The sequence below is a fragment of the Gorilla gorilla genome, chromosome 19 (genome assembly GCF_029281585.2).
Source record: "Gorilla gorilla gorilla isolate KB3781 chromosome 19, NHGRI_mGorGor1-v2.1_pri, whole genome shotgun sequence".
Classification (NCBI taxonomy): domain Eukaryota; kingdom Metazoa; phylum Chordata; class Mammalia; order Primates; family Hominidae; genus Gorilla; species Gorilla gorilla.
The window spans coordinates 32,326,974-32,352,248 of NC_073243.2; the positions used below are offsets into that span (position 1 = coordinate 32,326,974).

General features: G+C 42.4%; 1 long non-coding RNA gene across 1 annotated transcript in view; it reads left to right on the forward strand.

Annotated features, from left to right (window-relative positions):
* Positions 1 to 9,039: 9,039 nt before the first annotated feature.
* Positions 9,040 to 25,275, forward strand: part of LOC129527929 (uncharacterized) — a 34,724-nt gene continuing 18,488 nt past the window's right edge. The window contains exon 1 of the long non-coding RNA XR_010131733.1: positions 9,040 to 12,818. This is a non-coding gene — a long non-coding RNA (uncharacterized lncRNA). The remainder of the gene's footprint in view (positions 12,819 to 25,275) is intronic.

Below are 25,275 nucleotides of genomic sequence, written 5' to 3' on the forward strand. Positions count from 1 at the left end.
CAATAGCATCCAGCCCAAGGATAGTTCAGGGTTGCACACAAGCTCTTTATCATGGCTCTTTTTTCTTTTTCTTTTTTTTTTTTTTTTTTTTTTTTTTTTTTGAGACAGAGTCTCACTGTCTCCCAGGCTGGAGTACAGTGGCACGGTCTCGCCTCACTGCAACCTCTGCCTTAGGATTCAAGCAATTCTCCCTGCCTCAGCCTCCCAAGTAGCTGGGATTACAGGCATCCACCACCACACCCGGCTAATTTTTGTATTTTTTAGTAGAGACGGGTTTTCGCCATGTTGGCCAGGCTGGTCTTGAACTCCTGACTTCAGGTGATCTGCCGGCCTCAGCCTCCCAAAGTGCTGGGATTACAGGTGTGAGCCACCATGCCCGGCCTTAGGCTTTTCTTATTGATCAGGAAATTATTGGCCTCACATTAGAACTTAAGACAACGTTCTCATTGCCCAGGGATGCCAGGAGTCTGACTACAGGGACTAATTTGTGCTAATGCAGTGCAGCCTTACTTGTCATAATGTTACTGCAAGATAAATTATAGTTCACATACACAGAGAACACTTCCGCGTGCTTTGTCAACATGCTATTAGGATTTTTTCACTGTATTATCCAATTCCCCTTTTAAAAAAAGATCTCTCTCTCAAATTATTGTCAGAGATTAGAACTAGATAAGTGTGTCCTCTTTGGCCTATGTGTCTTCTAGGCAAAGAGGACTACATAAATCCATGATTCCCTCTTCACTCTGGCTGCTAGGAAGCTCAAGACCAGATTTTGGGCTTAATTGCTATAATGTTCCTCAGATAGTTTCTACAATTCTAGTTTTTTCTTCCTCTTAGCCCTTATTTATTTGTTCCTGCTCCTATTTCTTGATCAGTCATTTGGTCCTGTTATACTGGTGTGATGGTACCTGTGTTTTCATCAAAAGTTACTTCAAATCTTTGGTGCATTTGGAAAGATACAGAATAGCTAATTGAAAAAAAAGTCTAAGTCAGCTGGCTGTGGTGACTCACACCTGTAATCCCAGCATTTTGGGAGGCCAAGGCAGGAGGATCACTTGAGGACAGGAGTTCAAGACAAACCTGGGCAACATAGTGAAACCTCATTTCTACAAAAAAGAAACCTAAAAATTAGCCAGGCATGCACCTGTGGTCCCAGCTACTCAAGTGGCCGAGGCCAGAGGATCACTTGAACCTGGGAGGTCAAGGCTGCAGTGAGCTATAATGCACAACTACACTCCAGCCTGGGCGACAGAGCAAGACCCTGTCTCAAAAAGAAAAAGAAAAAATCATAATTTTACAGTTTTTTAAAAACCTATATCTTTAAGGTTGACCATGTAGCTGCTGTCTTCATATATTAGTTATAAAGTTCATTCTGATGAATAATTCAGGGAAGCTTTTCCCCAATAGTCCATCTATATATCAACAATAGCAAAAGTAACATTTGATTGCTTGATGCTATAGGACATTAAAGAGCCAGAGTGATAAGGGAATGATGGATTTATGTAGTTCTCTTTGCCTGGATGGAACGTAGACCAAAAAGGACAAATGTATCTAGTCCTAATCTCTCACAATAAGTTGAGACAGAGATCTTTTCTTAAAAGGAGAATTGGGTAATACAGTGAAAAAATCTTCATAGCATCTTGACAAAACATACAGAAGTGTTCTTTGTGTATGTGAATTACAGTCTACCTTGCAGTAACATTATGGAGATGAGCAAGGCTGCATTAAAGGTAACCCGATCCAGTGATAGGAAGCTTTCCTCTCTAGCCTATTATCTGTGCTTATCTCTAATGACCATTCTGGTTAGAAGTGTGGCTACTAATATTAAGTCATTAGTATAAATTTTTCCTTCTCCAAATCCAGTGTCAAAGCTCATAACAAGCTGCTTGCTTTGACTGTTGAACGGTCATGAGCAAGCACTTTTGAAGGTTATCAGAATCAAAATGGAGTCAGTTGTGTTAAAAATTGGAAAAAGGGCAGGGCACAGTGGCTTATGCCTGTAATCTCAGCACTTTGGGAGGCTGAGGTAGAAGGATTTCTTGAGGCCAGGGGTTTGAGACCAGCCTTGGCAACATAGTAAGACCCCATATCTACAAAAAAGTTTAAAAATTAGCCAGGCGCGGTAGTACACACCTGTAGTCCCAGCTACTTGGGAGGTTGAGGTGGGAGAATCACTTGAGCCCAGGAGGATGATTACAGCTGTGATCACACCATCACACTCCAGGCTTGATGATGGAGCAAAATTGTGACTCTGTCTCAAAAAAAATAAAAAATTGGCTGGGCACAGTGGCTCACGCCTGTAATCCCAGCACTTAGGGAGGCAGAGATGGGTGGATCATTTAACGTTAGGAGTTCAAGATCAGCCTGGCCAACATGGTGAAACCCTGCTACTACTAAAAATACAAAATTAGCCAGGCGTGGTGGTGGGTGCCTGTAATTCCTGCTACTCAGAACACTGAGGCAGGAGAATCACTGGAACCTGGGAGGTGGAGGTTGCAGTGAGCTGAGATCACTGCCACTGTACTCCAGCCTGGGTAATAGAGTGAGACTCCATCTCAGAAAAAAAAAAAAAAAAAGGACCTCAGATCCCCCTGGGTTGATAAAACACTTTTTGTTTTTTCTGGCAAGTTCTTTTTGATGTAAAGACAAGTGTCTTTCTGGGTTGAGCACTCTGAATTCTATGGAATTTACACTCTGTCTTTGAGGCATGTTTTTTCTGGTGAACTTACTTTTTAATTTAATATTTTGTTTGATCTGCAAACCTGGCTTAAAATTTTTGTGAACACTCTTACCCTGGTTTCATTTGGTTACAGGCATCTGTATTTGACTCTTTTCCCTTGCTTGTTTCTGAAAATGTTCTGAGAGCAAAAATAAACATTTAAATAATACAGAATGGCTGATTAAAAGCCACTAGGGCAGCCACCACCATCTAAACATTGGTCCAAAGTCCTGACACTCTCTGATAGGATAGGATCTTCTTTGCTCTCAATATATTAATAAGAACAGAATGAGATTCTCAAACATTAAGGCATGCCACGTTTCCTGGGACTGAAGCCAGCTACATATTATGATCAGTTCTTGTGCATATTTTTTAACACATAGGCAAAGTACATAATGGAAAATTCAGAGCCAAAATGGTCATTATTTTAAACTCTCTTTAAAAACCTTGCAACTATAGAGTTAGCATATAGAGCCTTCTGAGTTCTTTGTCTGCCTCTGTTTTTTTTTTTCCTTCTGCCTACTTTAAATCTGCTGATTTTTCTATCGGTGTTATGGCATTCCAGAAAAGGTCTTGGGCTGGGCATGGCGGCCCATGCCCGTAATCCTAGTGCTTTGGAAGGCCGAGACAAGAGAATGGCTTGAAGCCAGGAGTTCAAGACCAGCCTGGGCAAAACAGCAAGACCTCATTTCTACCAAAAAAAAATTTTTTTTACACTAGCTGGGCATGGTGGTGCATGCCTGTAGTCCTACCTACTTGAGAGGCTGAAGCAGGAGGATCACTTGAGCCCAGGAGTTTGAAGTTCCAATGAGCTATGATTGTGCCATTGTACTCCAGCCTGGATGACAGACTGAGACCCTGTCTCAAAAAAAAAAAAAAAAAATAGATTTTAAAGCTCTTTCAAATTATTGGCTTTACACATTACAATAGCTCTATGGCAAGTAACAATCTAGAAATCTTTGGGAATGTAAATTTAGGTTTGCCTGACTAATAATTGCATATTGTGATGAAATGGATAATTGAAGGATTGACAGTATAAAAGAAAAAGAACCAGATAAGACCAGGTGTGGTGGCTCACACCTGTAATCCCAGCATTTTGGGAGGCAGAGGTGGGCAAATTATGAGGTCAGGAGCTTGAGACCAGCCTGACCAACATGGTGAAACCCTGTCTTTACTAAAAATACAAAAATTAGCCCTGTGTGGTGGCGCATGCCTGTAATCCCAGCTACTCAGGAGACTGAGGCTGGAGAATCGCTTGAAATCGGGAGGTGGAGGTTGCAGTGAGCAGAGATCGTGCCACTGCACTCCAGCCTGGGTGACAGAGTGAGACTCCATCTCAAAAAAAAAAACAAAAAAAAAACCAGATAAATGTTTATAAAGTTACACACTCAGATCAAATAGATCAAAATCTTGATCTCAGAGCAATCATATGATATCTTTGTCCAGCATAAAAAATTTGCTTTGTCTGCCATGCAGGGGCCAAAAGGAGAAAGTCAAAACAAAAACAAAGCAAAGCCTTCTAACATGTTTCCCTGTCCACATTGACTAGTCAAACACACCAGACTGGCAAAAGATAGATTATTACTAAAAATACAAGGCTGGCCAGGCGTGGTGGCTCACGCCTATAATCCCAGAATTTTGGAAGGTTGAGGCGGGCAGATCACTTGAGGTCAGGAGTTCAAGACCAGCCTGGCCAATATGGTGAAACCCTATCTCTACTAAAAGTACAAAAAAAAAAAAAAAAAAAAATTAGCTGGGTGTGGTGGTGCATGCCTGTAATCCCAGCTACTTGGGAGGCTGAGGCATGAGAGATGCTTGAACCCAGGAAGCAGAGGCTGCAGTGAACTGAGATCACACCACTGCACTCCAGCCTGGGCAACCAAGCAAGATTCTGTCTCCAAAAAAATAATACAAAGCTACTTAGAGATTTTGTTTTTCTTATACAATTTGGCCAGTCCTATCTAAAATATAAACATTGAAAATTTAAAACTAAACTTATATGAAACTAAGAAAAAGAAAAAAAAGGTGAAGGAGTTTTTTAAAAATCAAACTGCTATGGAAACTGCTTTACCCAACATTTTGGTCCACAGCCTTCATTAGATTACCTTTTTGGGGAAAATACAGTTTAGTTGTATAAATAGGTCCCAGTTTTGTCTGAAATTTTGTCATAACTTGAATACAAGTATTTTTTTTTTTTTTTTGAGACAGAGTTTCGCTCTTGTTGCCCAAGCTGGAGTTCAGTGGCGTGATCTTAGCTCACCGCAGCCTCTGCCTCCTGGGTTCAAGCGATTCTCCTGCCTCAGCCTCCTGAGTAGCTGGGATTACAGGCATGTGCCACCACAGCCGGCTACTTTTGTATTTTTAGTAGAGACAGGGTTTCTCCATGTTGATCAGCCTGGTCTTGAACTCTCAACTTCAGGTGATCCACCTCGGCCTCCCAAAGTGCTGGTATTACAGGCGTGAGCCACCGTGCCCGGCAATCCAAGTATGTTTTATAAACTGGTGAGTTTGTATTACTATATCATGAATAAAATTGTAAAATGAAAGCTGTAACATCTTCATGTGTGTGTGTGTTTAGGTATGTTTGTGCATATGTACATGTATTATGTTGTGTCTGCATGATCACATCTGCCGTGGTTGGCCAGAAATCATTAAGAAATTCTTTTCTGGTTGGGCCAGATGCAGTGGCTCATGCCTGTAATCCCAGCACTTTGGGAGCCTGAGGCGGGCGGATCACCTGAGGTCAGGAGTTCAAGACCAGCCTAGCCAACATGGCGAAACCCTGTCTCTACTAAAAATAAAAAAATTAGCTGGGCATGGTGGCACATGCCTATAATCCCAGCTAACTCGAGAGGCTGAGGTGAGAGAATCCCTTTAACCCGGGAGGTGGAGGTTGCAGTTAGCCAAAATCACGCCACTGTACTCTAGCCTGGGCAAAAGAGTGAGACTCCATCTCAAAAAAAAAAAGAAAAAAAGAAATTATTTTCAGATTGGCTTATATAACTGAGTGCTCATATAAAATGTGGTAATTCAAGTGCCTTTTAGTTCACATGACTTAAGTAAATTGTTAATAAGATGGTTTTAAAACTATTGGTAAAATAAAAATACAGATGTCTTTAGAAGTGTCCACATACATTTTTCCCAGAGTTTACTTGTCAGACAGTTTTATGTTTGTCTCTACTAGATGTTTTAAGATGTCTGGGTTTGACACAAAGGTTATATAACTATAAACCCAGCATAAACCAGAATGATCTTTGTGTAACTCTTTGATATGTAAAACTAATTTAATATTGCTCATAATGAAAACAGATTTATGAGTCATGGACAAAATACCTACATGTTTATCTTTAAAGTTCTGACTTAGGTGAAAACCTGATATTCACAGGCTATAAAAATGGTTAATAGCAAAATAATTTGAAAGGGTTCTAGGCTTTGTCTAATATGTCAGTTTTTATAAGTAATCCAGATAAATTATTAAATTGTATAAATGTAAATGGTGTAAATATTTATAAAGAAACTTTTAATTTGAAATCTTAAAATTATGTTAAATTAAGTAATAGATACTCATTAAATGTCTGGGTCATTTCCAAATAAGATTTTTTAAAAACTGAAACAGGCCAGGCGCGGTGGCTAACGCCTGTAATCCCAGAACTTTGGGAGGCTAAGGCAGGTGGATCACAAGGTCAGGAGTTCAAGACCAGCCTGGCCAAGATGGCGAAACCCCATCTCTAGTAAAAATACAAAAAAGTAGCCCGGTGCAGTGACAGGCGCCTGTAATCCCAGCTAGTTGGGAGGCTGAGGCAGGAGAATCACTTGAACCCAGGAGGTGGAGGTTGCAGTGAGCCAAGATCACGCCACTGCACTCCAGCCTGGGCAACAGAGTGAGACTCTGTCTCAAAAAAAAAAAAAAACCTGAAACAAATTGCTGAATATAAGTTTATTTGTTGTTTCTTAAATTTTATACAAAGACTAAATATACTGGGGTCTATTAATACACACAAAGTATGTGTTTTTTGTAAAAAAAAATTATAAGAAAGACATAAAATCTGTTCTTTATTGAATAAGAATACATTTGTCTAATTTAGAGGTTATTTTAAAATTATTTCAAAATATAACTTTAGGAAGGAAATAGAAACAAGACAGAAAGGAACCAGTAAGTAGGAAAGAGAGAAAGTAAGTTATGTGCCACATGCAGTGACTTACACTTGTAATCCCAGCACTTTGGGAGGCTGAGGTAGGAGGATTACTTGAGGCCAGGAGTTTGAGACCAGCCTGTGCCATATAGCAAGACCTCGTCTCCACAAAAAACTAAAAAAATTTAGCTGGGTATGGTGGCGTGTATCTGTAGTCCCAGCTACTCTGGAGGCTGAGGTGGGAAGATCATGTGAGCCTAGGAGTTTTAGGCTGCAGTGAGCTATGAATGTGCCACTGCACTCCAGCCTAGGCAGCAGAGCAAAACCCTGTCTCAAGAAAGATGGCTGGGCACAGTGGCTCACGCCTGTAATCCCGGCACTTTGGGAGGCTGAGGCAGGTGGATCATTTGAGGTCAGGAGTTTGAAACAAGCCTGGCCAACATGGTGAAACCCAGTCTCTACTAAAAATACAAAAATTTAGCCAGGCTTGGTGGTGGGTGCCTGTAATCCCAGCTACTCAGGAGGCTGAGGCGGGAGAATCGCTTGAGCCCAGGAGGTGGAGGTTGCAATGAGCAGAGATTGTGCCACTGCATTCCAGCCTGGGAGACAGAGCAAGACCCCATCTCAAAAAAAAAAAAAAAGAAAAAAAAAAACAGAAGAAAAAGACAGTAAGGTGTATTTTTGGTAAGGTTAAAAACAAAAGAGAATAAATTTGTATGAGAAAGAATGTTATGTGGTAAATTACTTATTTATTTTTATTTATTTATTTATTTATTTTTTTGAAAGGCAAGGTCTTGCCATGTTGATCTTGCACTCCTGGCCTCAAGCAGTCCACCAACCTTGGCCTCCCAAAGTGTTAGGATTACAGGGGCGACCCACCGTGCCTGGCCTTTATGTGGTAAATTTTTGCCCCACTAGTTGTTTAAGAGGAAGTATAGGACAAAGCAGAAAGTCTGAGCATGTTGTCAATGGTATGAGTAAGTCATGAAAAAGGTTTGTGGAGAACTTTATGAAAGGAGTTGTGTGTGTGATTCAGTTGGCTATAATTAGAGGGGAATTATTTGTAAGTGTTTCTAAAGTGTTTCTATGTTATAAGTGATCTTTGATATTAAAAATACACTAATGTGGCTGGGCACAGTGGCTCATGCCTGTAATCCCAGCATTTTGGGAGGCTGAGGAGGGCGGATCAAGAGGACAAAAGATCAAGACCATCCTGGCCAACATGGTGAAACCCCATCTCTACAAAAAATACAAAAATTAGCTGGGCATGGTGGCGTGTGCCTGTAGTCCCAGCTGCTCAGGAGGCTGAGGCAGGAGAATTGCTTGAACCCAGGAGGTGGAGGTTGCAGTGAGCTGAGATCGTGCCACTGCACTCCAGCCTGGTGACAGAGTGAGACTCCATCTCAAAAAAAATAAATAAATAAATAAATAAATGCAAAATTAAAGTGTGGTTTCTTATGCTAGAACAACAAAGTTTTCTTTTTTTTTTTTTTTTGAGACGGAGTCTCACTCAGTCGCCCAGGCTGGAGTGCAGTGGCGTGATCTCGGCTCACTGCAAGCTCCGCCTCCCGGGTTCACGCCATTCTCCTGCCTCAGCCTCCTGAGTAGCTGGGACTACAGGCGCCCGCCACTATGCCCAGCTAATTTTTTTGTATTTTTCATAGAGACGGGGTTTCACTGTGTTAGTCAGGATGGTCTCGATCTCCTGACCTCGTGATCCACCCATCTTGGCCTCCCAAAGTGCTGGGATTACAGGCATGAGCCACCGTGCCCGGCCACAACAAGGTTTTCTTTTTTAATTTTTTATTTTTTGAGAAAGGCTCTCACTCAGTCATCCAGGCTGGAGTTCAGTGGCCTGATCACAGCTTACTGCAGCCTCAGCCTCCCAGGCTCAAGTGATCCTCCCACCTCAGCCTCCCTAGTAGCTGGAACCATAGGCATGCACCACCACACTGAGATAATTGTTAAATTTTTTATAGTGATGGGGTCTCACCATGTTGTCCAGGCTAGTCGATTTTCTTGATATATTGATTTGCTCTTAGTAAAATTGCAAGAGGTTTTGATTTTTAAATCTGAAATCTCCTTTGTAACCGCCATCTTCTAAATTGCAGTTTATATTGCTGCCATATTTTGTCCTGAGATTCATTTAATTTCCATAGTTTTAGGTTAGAAATGCTGTCTTTTTTATTCAGAGTGGTAATTTCATTTCTTGAGGTAGAGCTTTCCTCTAGAAGTTTCTCAGATTCATATCTCAGAAGTTCAACTTTGGCTGTGTCTCACTGGACACAATTTGCAGGGCATGTATCATTGTCTTCAACTCTCCTTTCCCCTCTTGAAAAGGCATATCTTTTGGCTCAGCTAGGATATTAACTTTTTCAGCTTTTTAGTAAGCTCTTGTGACTTTTTTTCCAGTTCTAACTCTGCTGTTACTGCCTGCTGCTGAAATGACTCTCTTTAAGACCTAGAAAAGCAATGTTTTCCTCTAGTATAACTTGATGTTGTACTCTTAGCTTTTCTTTTCTTTTTTTTTCTTTGAGACAGGGTCTTGCTGTGTTGCCCAAGTTGGAGTGCAGTGGCACAATCGCAGTTCACCAAAGCCTCAACCTCTCAGGCTCAAATGATCCTCCAACCTCAGCCTCCCAAGTAGCTGGGACTACAGGCAATGCCACATGCCCAGCTTACTTTTTTATTTTTTGTAGAGCTGGGATATCTCTATGTTGCCCAGACTAGTCTCAAAATCCCGGCCTCAAATGATCCTCCCACCTTGGCCTCCCAAAGTACTGGGGTTACAGGCATGAGCCATTGCACCCAACCAGCTTTTCTTCATGTGTCTGAATTGTTTCATATAACCAGGAAATTTCACAAGCTTTTACTTTTTCTAAGAGCCATATATTCCCCTGCTAAATGGTCGTGTGCACCTGTAATCTCAGCTACTCAGGAGACTGAGGCAGGAGAATCGTTTGAACCTGGGAGGCAGAGGTTGCGGTGAGCCGAGATCATGCCCCTGCACTCCAGTCTGGGCAACAGAACAAGACTCCATCTCAGAAAAAACAACAACAACTTTGTTACTTGTTAAATTTTTGTGGACGTAGAAACTCAGAATAACACTGACCCAACACTTTGAGATGACAGCAAAAAACTACTCAACAGACAAAATTGAACTCCATAATGGAGTCCAAGCAGACTTAGCCTGAGAGCCGGTCCCTTCCAACCTCCCTTTTGTGCAAAGGTGTTTAAAAGAGTTTTGACAATGACTCCTACTTGCCATTCACTTTCTCCATCGTGGGATGAGACCAGCAACCTGGGACAAGTCTATCCCAGCACCAAGGGACACCAAAACCCAACTACAGGGTGATTGACTAGTGATACTTTTGGAGAAATATCTTGATCAAAAGGGGGAATGTTTTGCTTGTGGGAACTAACAATAAAGTATAATAAAGATACAAAAAAGGAAAAAAACAAAAGAGGGAATGTGAAAGCAGAATCAAAATGGAGTCACTTGTGTTAAAAAGTAAAAAAATAAAGCCTAAAAATAGAGTGAGGGTAGGCTGTGAAGAGAGGGTTCTCACTTATATGTCTGATAACAAAAGCTGTCACAAAAGACTACAAAAAACACAGCCTTGCACAAAGGCCATTTTAGCCTTACACGCTAAATGTTCTGTGCAGACATCCACCCAGCAACTGCCTGTCCAACCTCACCCTTGTTATTGGCCTCACCCTTGTTATTGATCTTTGTAGCCAAGGATAATAATTTCAAAATCATTATGTAATCCTCCTTATCTCTCCTTTAAAACCTTTTGTCTTCATTTTTACCTCCCTGGGTACACACACACAGTTTACTGTGGCATGCATATTCCCATTGCAATGCCCTATTCCCAAATAAATGTATGTTTTTTCTTTTTGAGAGCCTCCCTCTGTTCTTTAGAATGACAAACTCAACAAAAAAAATCAAACATGTTCCTCTGTGCTGTGTTATATTCATAACTTTGGGCTTTCATTCATCATATGTCTTGGTCTATCATCTTTTTTTTAGGTGCCAGGATCTATTTTTGTCATCACCAGCCAGGAAGGATACAAGGCCTCTTCCAAGATGAAGACGAAACTATTGACAGATATTTTGTCAAGACCAAATTTTCCCTAAGAGCCCTGTCATAGATTGTTCCCTGGGCAGGATGCAGCCTCCTTCAGAGAGTGAAGAACACACCAAAAGATCCTCTACTAAATTCATCATAAGCCACATGAGGCAGGCTGGAATACAGTTACCAATCTGCTTTAATTCTCCCACTTAGATGGCCTGAAGCCGCCTGAACTGAAAGTTGGATGAAGCTCAGCTTTGAGTTTCATCGCGGGGCATCGTGTGGCCTAAGTCCTTAGCCAATGCCTGCCAAATATTAGCTTGAGTCGCAATAAAGAGAAAAGGTCCAAATTCTCCCCTTGACTAATGATTTATTCATCAAATCAACATGTCTCAAACCTTTAATTCTAGTTTTGTTTTCTGAAAAGATGTCATTCTATTTGAAAGAGAAACAGCTGTAGGGAAGGAGAATAAGAACTTTCATGGAACACACAGTATGTGTCACGCACTCAGCATGTAAAGTCACTTGGCCCTTACTACAGCCCTGGGGAGGTGAGCAGTGGCTCTGCTTCACATACAAGCACCCTGACACTCCAGGAAATCGGTCGTCACCCAGCACCCTCTAACTAGGGAAGGATGAAATCCGATTTGAACTCAGGTATGCTTTTTTTCTCCAGGAAGCATACTTTTCTTTGCCATTCTCAGTGATGAGAGTAACAGGGACAGAAAGATAAGAGAAAAGGAATTGACTGCTCACTTACAAGGCTGTTGCTGGACTTTTTAGGACAGTCACTGGAAGATTCTCGTGTGTCTTCTGAATTGCTGACCATAATTCATTCTCTTCCCTCTTTTGTCTGGTTTGTTATTTGATCCCAAGACTGTGCTATAAGTTTTGAGTTGATAAAAGAGAGCCAAGAGTCCATGAAGTGCTCACACCTCCCATCGAATACCTGATTCCTACAACGCCTGCTTCAAACATAATGGAGAAAATATTTGCAAGAAACTTGCATGCAATGATTCAACTGCATTCCAAATATAATTTTCCTCTTGTGCCAGAGGAGATTAATTCACATGGACTCAAAAGAGCCTTGGGGACAGGTTTTTGGAAAACCAGACCCTGGCATTCTGGATGCTAAAATGCTGTCAGTAATACTAAGAGTGCTTAGGTCTCCTGCCTCCTCAGTCCTCTGGAAAGAGCCCCAGGGTTATTCGAGTTGGGATCAAATAAAGGGGGTCATTATGATAAAAAGTGGGTGACACCCCCATTCCTCACCTAGAGAACATACTTAGCCTTCCCATACACCTTCTTCAGTAAAAATCTCCCTACAACTTAGATTTCAATGTGAAGATTTTGGTTCCACCTTGACTGAATACTGGAATAGTTTTTGTTGCAGACTGGGAGCCAACAGTTTACCTTCAGAGTGAGAATATGTACGGGTTCCTTAAAAACATGCAGTATGGCCAGGCACCATGGCTCATGCCTGTAATCCCAGGACTTTGAGAGGCCAAGGTGGGCGGATCACTTGAGGTCAGAAGCTTGAGACCAGACTGGCCAACATGGTGAAACCTGGTTTCTATTAAAAATACAAAAATTAGCCTGGCGCAGTGGCGGGTGCCTGTAATCCCAGCTACTCGGGGGGCTGAGGCAGGAGAATAACTTGAACCTGGGAGGCAGAGGTTGCAGTGAGCTGAGATCGAGCCACTGCATTCCAGCCTGGGCAACAGAGCAAGACTCCGTCTCAAAAAAAAAAAAATAACAACATACAAAAATGCCTTTGGGATTCAGCGTAATCTGCAGGTTATAAAAGCAACTGCAATGATGATGGGAGCTTTTTTCACCACAGCCTAGGATGCCTTTGAGAAAACATGATAATTTGAAAACATGATAAAGGTAACATCTCTCTGTAAGTTGTTATTTCTTCCTCTTTATTATTTGGGTCAAATAATTTTTGAATTTCATTTCAATTCTTTTCACTTTGTGAAGAAAAAGTCATTCCAAGGAACCAACTCTAAGTCATTCCATTCTAACCAATATATTCTTTTCATATCATGAATTCTCTTCTCAATGTTGTTTTTCCTGAAGGAATGAAGTAATTTTATTTGCTGTTGATGTTATGGTCAAATACTTCCAAGTGACATGTTTCTTCCTCAAAATATGCATTTTTTTAATCTACCTGATTGTAACACTTAAAATATTATGCATCAAGCAGCGTCCCATCTAAAATAAGATTTGCTATTTTATTGCTAAAAGTGATCTTATCAATATCTCTCCAGGAATCACACATGCTATTGACAATAGACAGCAAACATGAATTGATTTTTTTTTTTTTTTGAGATGGAGTTTCACTCTTGTTGCCCAGGCTGGAGTGCAGTGGTGCCACCTCGGCTCATCGCAACCTCCACCTCCAGGGTTCAAGCGATTCTTCTGCCTCAGCCTCCTGAGTAGCTGGGATTAAGGCATGCAACACTACACCGGCTAATTTTGTATTTTTAATAGAGACGGGTTTCTCCATGTTGGTCAGGCTGGTCTCAAACTCCCAGGACCTCAGGTGATCCACCCGCCTGGGCCTCCCAAAGTGCTGGGATTACAGGCGTGAGCCACCACGCCTGGCCGAATTGATTTTTTTAATTAGAATTTTATGAGGCTTATTTTCAGATTAGGAAAGAGATGTGGTCAATTAAAGATTTCATTCCATTTTTATTGCAAACAAGGATGAAAAAGGAACAACTATTTCCACTGGATTCTACTTGAAGGAATTCAAAGTTCACTACTGGCAGTTTCACATTTGTCAAAGGTGTGAGGTGTTTCCACAGAGGTGTTGACCTACTCGAACCGCAAAGGCCTAGCTGTTTGAGTGGGCAGTGCTGGCCTGGGGCACAGTGATGGTCTGTCCACATGACTGTTAAGTCTCAGGGCTGGGGTTCTGTCAGAAACTCATGCTAAAAACGACTTTTCCTCATCAGATTCTAAGTTGAGAAGATGTGTCATCCAATATAAATGATGACTAGGGCCACTCCCAGCTGTGACAGTGCACAACTCTAATAGTGTGAGTCAGCTCCCAGAGCCAGGGGGCTCTTCTTGACATTTCCTTCCATGAAGAACTCCGCACACATGCATTTGCCACGCGGTGTTCTTCACACATGTGACCTGCCACTATCTTCCATGCAGCTTGTAACTCTTTGTTGTTATTGTTTTGGGGGTTATTTTTGTTTTTATTTTTTAATCAAGCATGATTGTTTTGTTGTTGTTGTTGTTGATTTTGTTTTTTAGATAGGGTCTTACTCTGTTGCCCAGGCTGCAGTGAAGTGGCATGATCTTGGCTGACTGCGACATCTGCCTCCCAGGCTCAGGTGATCCTCCTGCTGCAGCCTCCTGAGTAGCTGGTATTACAGGCATATGCCATCACACCTAGCTAATTTTTGTGGTTTTGGTAAAGACGGGGTTTCACCATGTTGACCAGGCTAATCTTGAACTCCTGACCTCAAGGGATCCACCTACGTTGGCCTCCCAAAGTGCTGGGATTGCAGGTATGAGCCACCGCGCCGGCCTTTCTGTTTTTTTTCAGACAGGGTCTCATTCCCATCCCCCAGGCTGGAGTGTGGTGATGTGATCACAGCTCACTGCAGCCCCGACTTCCTGGAGTCAGGTGATCCTCCCATCTCAGCCTTCCAAGTAGCTGGGACTAAAGGTGTGTGCCACCATGCCCAGCTCATTTTTGTATTTTTTGTAGAGACAGGGTTTCACCATGTTGGCCAGGCTGATCTCAAACTCCTGGGCTCAAGCGACCTCAGCCTCCCACCATGTTGGCCAGGCTGATCTCAAACTCCTGGGCTCAAGCGACCTCAGCCTCCCAAAGTGCTGGGATTATAGGCATGAACCACTGTGCCAGGCCTGTATGTAACTTCTTTTTTGGCAGGTACCTTCATCTCACCAGGCCCTAATTTCCTCCTCTGCAAATGAGGGAAATGATGTATAACTTGTTAAAACCTCTTCTTCCATCCCTGTATATTCAAAACATTCAGAGAAAGAGAACGTTAAAAATCAATGCCTCCAAAGAAACTCTAACCTTTTTTTGCATTGAGGGCAAAGGTGTGCCTGGCAATCATTTATTGTTTGCCTCAGGATTTTGTGAACTTTCTTTAAACATACACCTACCATATGATCCAGCCATTCTACTCCTATTTACTCAAGAAAACTAAAAATACACGTCCACACTCAGACTCGCACATGAATCTTTATTCATAATATCCCCTGGAAACAACCCAAATACCCTCCAAGGGGTAAATGGATAAATAAAACATAGTGCATCTATACAATGGGTTACTATTTAGCAATAAAAAGAAACACATGTTGGTACAAGCAACATGAACAGATCTCATTATGCTGAGTGGAAGAAGCCAAACACAAAAGGACATACTGTTTGATTCTATTTATTTAAAATTCTAGACTCAAATCGATCTATATAGTGACAAAAAGCAGGTCGGTGGTTGCCTGTAGCAGGGGATAGAAGAAGACAGGACTGCAGAAGAGCCCAGGAATCTTTTGGTGGCCATGGCAGTGTTGTGATCTTGGTGGTGATGGTAGTTTCATGGTGTATACAACTGTCCAGACTCATCCAGTTGTATACTTTAAGTCAGTACAACTTGTTTGTAACTTATGTCTCAATAAAGTTACTAGGGGGATCTTTTTCGTAAGCTGCTGACTGTTGAATCTGGGGCTAGGAGAAAGGTGTCATGGGCAGCCGAGAAGTTGTGTGGAACTGCGTCATCCGAAAAGCATTGATGAACCTCTGCTTGATAAGTCAGTGGGTTTTTTTTTTTTTTCCTTTGAGATGGAGTCTCGCTCTGTCGCCCAGGCTGGAGTGCAGTGGCGCCATCTCGGCTCATTGCAAGCTCCGTCTCCCGGGTTCACATCATTCTGCCTCAGCCTCCTGAGTAGCTGGGACTACAGGCACCCGCCACCACACCTGGCTAATTGTGTTTTTGTATTTTTAGTAGAGACGGGGTTTCACCATGTTAGCCAGGATGGTCTCAATCTCCTGACCTTGTGATCTGCCCGCCTCGGACTCCCAAAGTGCTGGGATTACGGGCGTGAGCCACCGCGCCCAACCGGAGCCAGTGTTTAAGACTCATGTGAAACATTGTGGAGAGCCTTTTGGTTTCTGGGAAGCCTATGTGGATTTGTAGAAAAAGAGTTTATCTTATGGTTTTGGGTAAAGCCCCTGAGCAGAGAACTAGCTGGGGACTGAACAGGGTCTTGGGCTTGTGGAGCCCTTCTCTTTCTCCAGTCCCCTATGCACCCCTGAGTGCCAACTGCCGATGGCAGGCAGCCTCTGGGTTTAGCAAGCCAGGCCCCTAGAGACCTATTTCTTTCTGCACCCTGCCCTGCAGTGGTGTGGCTTCCTCGGGGGTAGGTTCCATTTTACTTCTTCAATGCCGTATTCAGAAACTAGAAGGCTGGAGAGTGTGTTCTTGTTTTATTGCCCACTGGAGTAACCTAGTTCAGTTGGAGTGGCTCAAAGAATCATAGGTTGTGGTTTTTGGAAGAAACCTCAGAGAGTCTACTGTCCAACCTCCTCATGTCCTGAAGGAGGAAACTGAGGCCCCGAGAAGCTAAGTGACTGGCCTCAGGGCACACAGGATGAAAAGCCACTGCCCTCCAGGAGTTGCCCCTTCACGCTCTCTCCACGAGAGGCTGAAAAAGTGCAACTCAAAATCTTTCACTGTCTAAACCCAGATCCTAAACCTAAGCTGCTTAGCTTGCTGCATTTGTGCAAAACAGAAGCTGGAAAATGGCAGACTTCTAGCTGAGAGAAAGACACCGAAGTCTCGGATGTGCTGCGAGGACGCATGAGGGTCAAGCTTAGCATGTGAGTGAATGAGAGGCATTTATGATGATTGCGGAACTTGGCAGCAGTTATAAAAGCCTGCTCCACGGTGAAAGTGACCATGTTAAATTTCCATTCTTATTTGCATTTGCAAAAATAGAATAAAATTATTTCTTGGGTGGAAACATTTGCTGTGACTGAGCAGTGCTTCTCACTCATTGCTGCTCCTTTTACTTTTCATAGACTTTTTTTCCCATGATGGCTGTTGAAATAGGAGATACTTTATATAGAGAGAACATTCACCACAGCACATTCTGGATTGACGTTGAATCAGATTCTTCCAGTGCCAGGGAGTAAACTAGGCCTTTCTGGAAACTGTACTAACACTCAGTCCAGCACGGCTTGAATTTTCAAACTGCGGCTTGGCGGGCTGAGGTCTTAGTGGTGTTCCTAACCCTCTCCTCTCACCCCGGCTCTATAATACCTGGGCAGGAGCGCCGAGTTCCCAGGGCAGAGACACTCCCCTGGCAGGCCACAATGTTCTCTCCCAGTGAAAGCCACACAGCGAGCGTCCTGCCAGTGCTGGTCCAGGGGAGGCAGAAATGACAGTTGCGTAAGTGAGCAGGGGGCTTCGCCCTGGGATTGACCTACTGTGCTGGTAACATGTTTTGCTCTTCACAGAGATTTCCCGGAAACCAGTTGCAGAGTTTGGCAGAAGACTTCAGGTTGTAAGAGAGTCAACCCCCATACAAGAGCGGCACCCTCTGGGGGGACTACTAGGTTCCTGAGGGACAGCACTTCCCCAGGTGCTGCAGGGCTGAGGCCACACCCTCTTCCCAGTGGATCCCTCTTTGCTTTCTATGCCACATTGTCCTCTCCTGATGTCCCTGCTGTGTTGTGGCTGCAGCAGATACCTCTTGTGATTCAGCCATGGTGGGTGCCTTGCATGGGTCTCACACAGGTGTCCAAAACTTCCCACCCTAATGAGCACAGTGAGGGCAGTGCCTGGCCTTTGCAGCTTGTCTCTGTCACCTAGCGTTGTAGATGCGTGTACCCTGCCATATTGTGGGGGCTGAATGAATCCTGTTGAATGATTAAATTACTTGTTGAGCAAATGGTTAATAAGGTCACTGACCTGGCGAGGTGCAGTGGCTCACGCCTGTAATCCCAGCACTTTGGGAGGCTGAGGCGGGTGGATCACGAGGTCAGGAGTTCGAGACCAGCCTGTCCTATATGGTGAAACCCCATCTTTACTAAAAATACAAAAATCGGCCAGGCGTGGTGGCACGTGGCCTGTAATCCCCGCTACTCAGGAGGCTGAGGCAGGAGAATCACTTGACCCCAGGAGGCAGAGGTTGCAATGAGGCGAGATTGCACCACTGTACTCCAACCTGGGCAACAGAGCAAGACTCTATCTCAAAAAATAAACAAAAATTGCTGACCTTGAATGTGAACTATTCAGGACACTGCACTAGTGATGCAAGAAACTACTGAATGTACGGTGGGAAAAGAAATGAAACTTTTTCTAGAAAATTAGTACCAGAATAGATCTATGGTTATTTTCATATGCACTGTGTAATTACGGAGAACTGAGGCAGCTACTTGGGGAAAAAAAGTCATACCCTCCCTCATCTCTTATAATCCCTTGAATTTAAATCTTCCCCATCATTGAGGTCAAAGGTGCTTAGGCACCAGAATTCCTGAATTGGAAATTTTCTTTTCCATTTTCTTTTTCTTTTCTTCTTTCTTTTTTTAGAGACAGGGTCTTGCTCTGTCACCCAGGCTGGAGTGCAGTGGCATGATCATAGTTCACTGCAGCCTGGAATTCCTAGGTTCAAGTGATCCTCCCATCTCAGCCTCCTGAGTAGCTGGGATGATGGGTGCGTACCACTTTTTGCAGAGACAGGGCCTTGCTATGTTGCCCAGGCTGGTCTCCAACTCCTGGCCTCAAGCAATCCTCCAGCATTGGCCTCCCATAATGCTGAGATTACAGGCACGGGCCACTGCTCCCAGCCCTCCATTTTCTTTATTAATTATAAATGTGAGACAGGCACGGTGGCTTGCCCCTGTAATTCCAGCACTTTGGGAGACTGAGATGGGTGTATCCCTTCAGGTCAGGAGTTTGAGATCAGCCTGGCCCAGCATGGCAAAACCTTGCCTCTACTAAAAAACACACAAATTAAGCTGGGCACAGTGGCTCATGCCTGTAATCCCAGCACTTTGGGAGGCCGAAGTGGGTGGATCACCTGAGGTCAGGAGTTCCAGACCAGCCTGGACAACATGGTGAAACCCCATCTCTACTGAAAATACAAAAATTAGCTGGGTATGGTGGCGCATGCCTGTAATCCCAGCTACTTGGGAGGCTGAGGCAGAAGAATCGCTTGAACCAGGGAGGGAGAGGTTGTAGTGAGCTAAGATTATACCATTGTACTCCAGCCTGGACAACAAGAGTGAAACTCCATCCAAAAAAAAAAAAAAAACAAAATACAAAAATTAGCCAGGTGTGGTGGCGTGCACCTGTAATCCCAGCTACTTGGGAGGCTGAGGCACAAGAATCGCTTGAACCTGGGAGGTGGAGTTTGCAGTGAGCTGAGATCGCAGCACTGCACTCCAGCCTGGGAGACAGTGAGACTCTGTCTCAAAACAAACAAACAAAAATATATGTGTGTATATATATTAATATATATGTGTATATTTGTATATATATGGTCCTCTTTACCTCAGAAACAGGAATACAATTGCTATTTCAAGCTACTTTTACTATTTATTTTTTCAGTCATCATAGAAGCATGTCCTAATGGCTCTTACCTTTAAAACAAATCCTCCTCGAGATCAGGCAGCAATATTTGCTGTTCTGCAATATTTTCTGTTCTGCAGCCTCTGCTGGTGATACCCAGGCAAACAGGGTCTAGAGTGGACCTCCAGCAAACTCCAACAGACCTGCAGCTGAGGGACCTGAGTCTTAGAAGGAAAACTAACAAACAGAAAGGAATAGCATCAACATCAACTAAAAGGACATCCACACCAAAACCGCATCTGTAGGTCACCAGCATCAAAGACCAAAGGTAGATAAAACCACAAAGATGGGGAGAAACCGAGCAGAAAAGCTGAAAATTCTAAAAACCAGAGTGCCTCTTCTCCTCCAAAGGATTGCAGCTCCTCGCCAGCAATGGAACAAAGTTGGACAGCGAATGACTCTGACGAGTTGACAGAAGTAGGCTTCAGATGGTCGGTAATAACAAACTTCTCTGAGCTAAAGGAGGATGTTCGAACCCATTGCAAGGAAGCTAAAAACCTTGAAAAAAGATTAGACCAATGGCTAACTAGAATAAACAGTGTAGAGAAGAGCTTAAATGACTGATGGAGCTAAAAACCATGCACAAGAACTACGTGACGTATGCACAAGCTTCAGTAGCTGATTCAATCAAGTGGAAGAAAGGGTATCAGTGATTGAAGATCAAATTAATGAAATAAAGCAAGAGGAGAAGTTTAGAGAAAAAAGAGTAAAAAGAAACGAACAAAGCCTCCAAGAAATATGGCACTATGTGAAAAGACCAAATCTGCATTTGATTGGTGCACCTGAAAGTGATGGGGAGAACGGAACTAAATTGGAAAACACTCTTCAGGATATTATCCAGGAGAACTTCCCCAACCTAGCAAGGCAGGCCAACATTCAAATTCAGGAAATACAGAGAACACCACAAAGATACTCCTCGAGAAGAGCAATTCCAAGACACATAATTGTCAGATTCACCAAGGTTGAAATGAAGGAAAAAATGTTAAGGGCAGCCAGAGAGAAAGGTCGGGTTACCCTCAAAGGGAAGCCCATCAGACTAACAGTGGATCTCTCAGCAGAAACTTTACAAGCCAGAAGAGAGTGGGGGCCAATATTCAACATTCTTAAAGGAAAGAATTTTCAACCCAGAATTTTATATCCAGGCAAACTAAGCTTCATAAGGGAAGGAGAAAAAAAAATCTTTTACAGACAAGCAAATGATAGAGATTTTGTCACCACCAGGCCTGCCCTACAAGAGCTCCTGAAGGAAGCACTAAACATGGAAAGGAACAGCCAGTACCAGCCACTGCAAAAACATGCCAAATTGTAAAGACCATCGATGCTAGGAAGAAACTGCATCAACTAATGGGCGAAATAACCAGCTAACATCATAATGACAGGATCAAATTCACACATAACAATATTAACCTTAAATGTAAATGGGCTAAATGCCCAAATTAAAAGACACAGACTGGCAAATTGGATAAAGAGTCAAGACCCATCAGTATGCTGTATTCAGGAGGCCCATCTCATGTGCAGAGACACACATAGGCTCAAAATAAAGGGATGGAGGAAGATCTACCAAGCAAATGGAAAGCAAAAAAAAGCAGGGATTGCAATCCTAGTCTCTGATAAAACAGACTTTAAACCAACAAACATCAAAAGAAACAAAGAAGGCCATTACATAATGGTAAAGGGATCAATTCAACAAGAAGAGCTAACTATCCTAAATATATAAACATATATGCACCCAATCCAGGAGCACCCGGATTCATAAAGCAAGTCCTTAGAGACCTACAAAGAGACAGACTCCCACACAATAATAATGGGAGACTTTAACACCTCACTGACAATATTAGACAGATCAATGAGACAGAAGGTTAACAAGGATATCCAGGACTTGAACTCAGCTCTGCACCAAGCGGACCTAATAGACATCTACAGAACTCTCCACCCCAAATCAACAGAATATACATTCTTCTCAGCACCACATCGCACTTATTCCAAAATTGACCACAGAGTTGGAAGTAAAGCACTCCTCAGCCAATGTAAAAGAACAGAAATCACAACAAACTGTCTCTCAGACCACAGTGCAATCAAATTAGACTTCAGGATTAAGAAACTCACTCAAAACTGCACAAATACATGGAAACTGAACAACCTGCTCCTGAATGACTACTGGGTAAATAGTGAAATGAAGGCAGAAATAAAAATGTTCTTTGAAACCAATGAGAACAAAGATACAATGTACCAGAATCTCTGGGACACATTTAAAGCAGTATGTAGAGGGAAATATATAGCACTAAATGCCCACAAGAGAAAGCAGGAAAGATCTAAAATTGACACCCTAACATCACAATTAAAAGAACAAGAGAAGCAAGAGCAAACAAATTCAAAAGCTAGCAGAAGGCAAGAAATAACTAAGATCAGAGCAGAACTGAAGGAGATAGAGACACAAAAAAAACCTTCAAAAAATCAATGAATCCAGGAGCTGGTTTCTTGAAAAGATCAACAAAATTGATAGACCACTAGCAAGATTAATAAAGAAGAAAAGAGAGAAGAATCAAATAGATGCAATAAAAACTGATAAAGAGGATATCACCACCGATCCCACAGAAATACAAACTACCATCAGAGAATACTATAAACACCTCTATACAAATAAACTAGAAAATCTAGAAGAAACAGATAAATTACTGGACACATACACCCTCCCAAGACTAAATCAGAAGAAGCTGAACCTCTGAATAGACCAATAACAGGCTCTGAAATTAAGCAATAATTAATAGCCTACCAACCAAAAAAAGTCCAGGACCAGATGGATTCACAGCCAAATTCTACCAGAGGTATAAAGAGGAGCTGGTACCATTCCTTCTGAAACTATTCCAATCAATAGAAAAAGAGGGAATCCTCCCTAACTCATTTGATGAGGCCAGCATCATCCTGATACCAAAGCCTGTCAGAGACACAACAAAAAGAATTTTAGACCAATATCCCTGATGAACATCGATGCAAAAATCCTCAATAAAATACTGGCAAACCGAATCCAGCAGCACATCAAAAAGCTTATCCACCATGATCAAGTCAGCTTCCTCCCTGGGATGCAAGGCTGGTTCAACATACGCAAATCAATAAACGTAATCCATCACATAAACAGAACCAACAACAAAAACCACATGATTATCTCAATAGATGCAGAAAAGGCCTTCGATAAAATTCAACATCGCTTCATGCTAAAAACTCTCAATAAACTAGGTATTGATGGGACGTATCTCAAAATAATAAGAGCTATTTGTGACAAACCCACAGCCAATATACTGAATGGGCAAAAACTGGAAGCATTCCCTTTGAAAATTAGCACAAGACAGGGATGCCCTCTCTCACCACTCCTATTCAACATTGTGTTGGAAGTTCTGGCCAGGACAATCAGGCAAGAGAAAGAAATAAAGGGTATTCAGTTAGGAAAAGAGGAAGTCAAATTGTCCCTGTTTGCAGATGACATGATTGTATATTTAGAAAACCCCATCGTTGCAGCCCCAAATTTCCTTAAGCTGATAAGCAACTTCAGCAGAGTCTCAGGATACAAAATCAATGTGCAAAAATCACAAGCAGTCCTATACATCAGTAACAGACAGAGAGCCAAATCATGAGTGAACTCCCATTCACAACTGCTACAAAGAGAATAAAATACCTAGGAATCCAATTTACAAGGGATGTGAAGGACCTCTTCAAGGGGAACTACAAACCACTGCTCAATGAAATAAAAGAGGACACAAACAAATGGAAGAACATTCCATGCTCATGGATAGGAAGAATCAATGTCGTGAAAATGGCCATACTGCCCAAGGTAATTTCTAGATTCAGTGCCATCCCCATCAAGCTACCAATGACTTTTCTTCACAGAATTGGAAAAAACTACTTCAAAGTTCATATGGAACCAAAAAAGCCACATTGCCAAGACAATCCTAAGCAAAAAGAGCAAACCTGGAGGTATCAAGCTACCTGACTTCAAACTATACTACAAGGCTACAGTAACCAAAACAGCATGGTACTGGTACCAAACAGATATATATACCAATGGAACAGAACAGACGCCTCAGAAATAACACCACACATCTACAACCATCTGATCTTTGACAACCCTGACAAAAACAAGCAATGGGGAAAGGATTCCCTATTTAATAAATGGTGCTGGGAAAACTGGCTAGCCATATGTAGAAAGCTGAAACTGGATCCTTTCCTTACACCTTATACAAAAATTAATTCAAGATGGATTAAAGACTTAAATGTTAGACCTAAAATCATAAAAACCCTAGAAGAAAACCTAGGCAGTACCATTCAGGACATAGGCCTGGGCAAGGACTTCATGACTAAAACACCAAAAGCAATGGCAACAAAAGCCAAAATTGACAAATGGGATCTAATTAAACTAAAGAGCTTCTGCATAGCAAAAGAAACTACCATCAGAGTGAACAGGCAACCTACAGAATGGGAGAAAATTTTTGCAGTCTACCCATCTGACAAAGGGCTAATATCCAGAATCTACAAAGAACTTAAACAAATTTACAGGAAAAAATCAAACAACCCCATCCAAAAGTGGGCAAAGGATATGAACAGATACTTCTCAAAAGACATTTATGCAGCCAACAAACACATGAAAAAATGCTCATCATCACTGGTCATCAGAGAAATGCAAATCAAAAGCACAATGAGATACCATCTCACACCAGTTAGAATGGCAATCATTAAAAAGTCAGGAAACAACAGGTGCTGGAGAGGAATGCTTTTACACTGTTGGCGGGAGTGTAAACTAGTTCAACCATTTTGGAAGTCAGTGTGGCGATTCCTCAAGGATCTAGAACTAGAATTACCATTTGACCCAGCCATCCCATTACTGGGTATATACCCAAAGGATTATAAATCATGCTACTATAAAGACACATGCACACATGTATTTATTGTGGCACTATTTACAATAGCAAAAACTTGGAACCAACCAAAATGTCCATCAATGACAGACTGGATTAAGAAAATGTGGCACATATACACCATAGAATACTATGTAGCCATAAAAAAGGATGAGTTCATGTCCTTTGCAGGTACATGGATGAAGCTGGAAACCATCATTCTGAGCAAACTGTCACAAGGACAGAAAACCAAACACCACATGTTCTCACTCATAGGTGGGAAGTGAACAATAAGAACACTTGGACACAGGGTGGGGAACATCACACATGGGGGCCTGTCGTGGGTTGGGGGGTAGGAGAGAGAGAGCATTAGGAGAAATACCTAATGTAAGTGATGAATTAGTGAGTGCAGCAAACCAACATGGCACATGTATACCTATGTAACAAACCTGCATGTTGTGTACATGTACTGTAGAACTTAAAGTATTAAAAAAAAAAATTCCTCCTCATATCGCTTGAACCTGGGAGGCGGAGGTTGCGGTGAGCCAAGATTACACCACTGCACTCCAGCCTGGGCAACAAGAGCGAAACTCCATCTCAAAAATAAATTAAAAAAAAAAAATCCTATGGCTGGGCGCGGTGGGTCACGCCTGTAATCCTAGCACTTTGGAAGGCTGACGCGGGTGGATCACGAGGTCAAGAGATGGAGACCATCCTGGCTAACACGGTGAAACCCTGTCTCTACTAAAAATACAAAAAATTAGCCGGGCGTGGTGGCGGGCGCCTGTAGTCCCAGCTATTCGTGAGGCCGAGGCAGGAGAATGGCGTGAACCCAGG